A 4,969-nucleotide genomic window follows, 5' to 3' on the forward strand; every position below is an offset into this window, starting at 1 on the left:
CGGTGGCTGGTGAGAGTGAGAGTGAGGGTGCGGGTGCGAGTGCGAGTGCGAGTGCGAGTGCGAGTGAAGAAGGGAAGTAGGCTTTTAATGGAGATTTAGATTTAACAGCAACCAACCCCCCTGTCATTTTCCATATTTCCATACCCCTCGTCATGTTCTTCCTCTCGTATTAATATGGAATCAAATTGTTTAATATATTTTTTAATTTTAAAATTACACTTTATAACCTTATATTTATTTTATTAAGGGGTTGTTTATTTACTTCTTAATAGTTTCAAAACCTCTTAATCGTTAAGAGGTGAATCTTGTTTGGCAAAAAAAAAGTATGTCTTTTAATGGTTCTAAAACCCTTGGAATGATTTTGTATCCTGGATCTCCCTTAACCATTAAAAACCTTAATTTCATTGTATACAATTACCAAACAATTATATTTCATTTTGCACTATATCATGAAAGCCTCTTAATCATTCTGCACCAAACTATTCAACAATTGTCAAACAACCCCTAAAGTAATTTATTTTACATCTCTTACTTTTTTTATTTTTCGTTTTACACATTTATCATGTTAACATACATAATCGTATATTAACTAAAATATGTTCTAATTTTAACAAGTTATATCATTATATTCGTCCCGTTAATACCTTTGAAGTTAGCTCAATATTGAATATTTTTTAATTTAATTATATTATTATATCATATATACTACGAAAAAATATTTTTAATGTTTACATTTATACCTTTTTAGTTAATTACTAATTTATGGTATGTTCCTCAGTTGATATGGTTTTCAGTAAATATGAGCGGTCTTTCGATACTAGTGTGTTTTATGAAATATTAAGTCATGGGTTGTCATGTGCACATGAATAAATATTATATGCATGTCAATGTGTATTCATTCCACTTGATGCGATAGATGTATTTTCGAAAAAAAAAAAACTTGATTTCTTGCCATGTGTGTCCATATAAGATGATGATATTCAATGTGACGATGAAGTTCAAATGTTTAGAAAAAATATTAACAAACAATTAGCTTTTGGTCGTAAAAGTTTACTGAGAAAGTTGAAGGATATATATATATATATATATATATATGGCGTACTTGAACTTGTGGATATGTTGATTTAACATGAAAAATATAATTAATTTTATATAAATAATCAAAGTCTTTAAAATATTGTAATTTATTGTTATTAATATAAAGTTAATTAATTTATGTAAATATAGTATAGATTAAGATTAAAAATTAGAAATTTATCGTAATACATTTATATRGARATAGATAATTAAAAAATATATGTTCTTATTAATTAATAATAATATAAAGTTAATTAATTTATATAATTATTGTATAAATTAACAATTAGAAACATAAGAGATATAATATTAAAATATTAAAAAAAATTTGAACAATTAAAGTTAAAAATATCAAAGGGTTAAAATTGAAAAACAAAAAAGTTAGATTTTAATGTATTTTATGAAGGTATTGACGAGATGGTTATAATTAATAAAACTTATTAAATAAAAAACGTATTTTTAAAGTATTTTAGTTAATATATAATCATGTATGTTAATGTGATAATGACGTCAAACAAAAAATGAAAAAACAAAGAGACATACCATAAAATTACATAATTAACTACAAGGGTATAAAGTATAAGTAATAAAAATATTTTTTTCATAGTATATATGATATAAAAATGTAATTACATCAAAAAATATTCAATATTGAACTCGTTTCAAAGATATTGACGAGACCATTATAATGATGTAACTTGTTAAAACTAGAACGTATTTTAGTTAATATACGATTATATACGTTAATATGATAAGGCTGTAAAATAAAAATGTAAAAATAAAGGACGTAAAACAAATTAATTAAACAACTATAAGGGTATAAAGTGTAATTTTAAGATTATATTAAAGAAAATTTATTGCCACCTCCTAAAATAAATAAACCTAAGATTCACATGAAAATGCCATAGTAATGAAAAAGGCCTATGATATTCTCTTGTGTTCCCTGATCCTCAAATTCACCAATCTATCCTACCCCAATCATGAATTCTAAAACCAAAAATGACAAAAAATAATAATGAATCCTATTTCATTTTTTAACCATTTAAATGAATTACATATTATGTGTTAAAAATTGATTTTAACTTAAAAAAAGGATTTTATGTAGAAACTTTTTTTTGTGTAAATTTTGTTTTCTGCATAAACTTTCCATTTTTTGTGTAACCTTTGTTCTTTTTTGGCTTATTTGAAATAACTTATGATTTTCTACAAAAGTTCCTATCAACTTATTATAAGTTATCGATTTAGCACCGGTATAAGTTGTTTATCCAAACACTCAAAAGTGCTTATTACCGATGTCACACCGGTATAAATAATACTCAAAAGTGCTTATTATTGATGTCAGACCAAAATAAGTCAATAAGTTGTTTTTGTAAGCAATTCCAAACACAATGAGAAACACAATCAAATTATATCACAATACAATAATTTTCCAAAAACAACATAGAACATACTTTTTATTTTCATTTATCTTTTGAATTATAGTTATTGTATTGTGACATAACTTAATTGTTAAAAATAATTCTATCTTAGCAAACATGGATGAAAATTTGGTCTTAAATTAAGAAACAAATTTGACAAAGACTAAAATATATTAGTTAGACTGCTTAATTAAGAGAGATCTGATCAAACTATCTCTTATAGCTGTTGGGGAAGGAAGGAACGACCTAAAGTAGCTAAATAAGTAGTTGAAGTCAGCTCCTGACTAAAATGAATTTTGATTCCACCCAGTGGCAATAATTTCCACCGAAATGTTCATTTCGAGTCACAAAAACAATTAAGAATACATTATTTGAAAACAAAAATTAAAACACATTAGTGATAAAAACCTAAACAAGGTCTATAAATAGACACCAATGTGACTGTCCTTTCTCTTAATTATTGGTCACATGGTTATTTAAAAATGTCCAAAGGCTTAAAAGTATTTGGATTCTTTAATTTTCGTAAGTTTAATGATTTATTTATTCAAAAAATTGTCTAATAACTTAATCACTCAAATATAAAAATTTGTTGAGTTTTTTAGATTTTCTCTTTTTTTTTTTGATATCTATACTTTAAAAAACATGTTTTTCGGTATTAAACCAAATATATTATTCAATATCTTTTACTTGTTTACGAAGTTCGATCATAAACTCTTGAATGTTGATTTTAAAAGTACGTTTTTATAATTAAAAATAAAAATAAAAATAAAGTATGATCCCTAATTAATAACTTTGAAAATACAAAACTTGAAATAATAATTAGCATCAAATACATTACAATTTTCCCATTAAAATGTATGAAGAAAGTAATAAACTCGCCCCAAAAAATAGAAAATAAGAATGATTAGGTTTTTAAAGAAGTCATGTTTTAACCACAAGGGTGGTGTTTGATTGGTTTGAGTTTGACTCCAAAAGTAAAAAAATACCAGGGGGTCCAAGTTCAAATCCAATGAGACATAAAAATCCCCTTGTGGCCACGAAGATTCACATGCGGTGACTCTGGGATATCTGCGAAGCATGTGATCGCCATGAGATTGGTCGGCTCGCATAGCAGGTAGGGATGGCAAAAAAAACCCGCACCCGATGGGGAATCCGATACCCGTACCCGATTTGACCGGGGAATCCCCGAGTTGACCGGGGACGGGGACGGGGATGGGGAATCCCCAAATTTAAAAATGGGGATGGGGGCGGGGATGGGAATACCCTTCGGGTCCCCGGCCCCGGCCCCGAAATATATATATATATATATATATATTTTTTATTTTGATTGAGAAACTTTGTTAAGTTGAATTGTTGGAACTTTTTATGATGTATTTGGCTAACATTATTGTTGATAAGATAGTAAGTTGATTTTTATTAGTAGGCTAAACTTTATGGTTGATAACTTGTCGTGATAATTCAACTTGGTTTTACTGAAATTTCTAGCTTTAAACATTTACAAATCATTAAATATAATGCTCCTTATTCAAGCAAAAAATGCAATTTCACATCCGGGGAAAAATCCCCGATTCCCCGTTGGAGATCCCCGATTCCCCGTGGGGATGGGGATGTAATCACATTCCCCAGCGGGGATGGGGACGGGGATGGGGATGGAGAGTGGGGATCAGGGACGGGGATGGGAAGTGCAATCCCCGATGCCCCCGGCCCCGTTGCCATCCCTAATAGCAGGTTGGATATCCAGGCTAATTAAAAAAAATGGCATGTTTCATAATCTATGATTTAAAAAGGGAAAATTACACCAAAACGGAACCAACTTTCACATGATTCCTATTTTGGGGAGCCAACTTTCAAAATCGTCATTTAGGGGTCTCTATCAAACTTTTTGTTTATTTAAGGGTCTGGTTGACCTGTTAATGCTGATATCATCCAAATTTTTTTCCAACTAAGATATTCCAAGTCATATTAATTTTTTATTTTTAAACTAATATTTCACGTCATATTTAAAATTGCAAAATAATTATAGAAAAATAACTAAAATTCGTTTTTTTCAAAAATTAATGCAATAAAATCTATTTTTCATTTCAAATATTTTTTTTAATTCAGATATCAAATTGAAGATTTTTTCAAAAAAATCCAAATTACCACAATAAAAATTGTTTTTTATTAATGCAATAAAAAATAAATTTAATAGAAAAAATTAATTGATGCAATAAAAAATAAATATTAAATATCATATTCAAGATTTTTATATCCGACCAATTCGTATCAATACTAAATTTAAATCAAATTTGGCAAATCAAACCAAAAGTTGATAGAGACTCTTAAATTACCTGTTACAGATCAACCATACCCTTATATAAACAAAAAGTTTAATAGAGACCTTAAAATAGGAATCATGTGAAAGTTGGTTTCATTTTGATGTAATTTTCTGTAACAATCCTCACATCCCAAATACATATAATTCACATCATCAT

The sequence above is a fragment of the Cynara cardunculus genome (genome assembly GCF_001531365.2).
Source record: "Cynara cardunculus var. scolymus isolate 2C chromosome LG 7, CcrdV1, whole genome shotgun sequence".
In the NCBI taxonomy this organism is placed as follows: domain Eukaryota; kingdom Viridiplantae; phylum Streptophyta; class Magnoliopsida; order Asterales; family Asteraceae; genus Cynara; species Cynara cardunculus.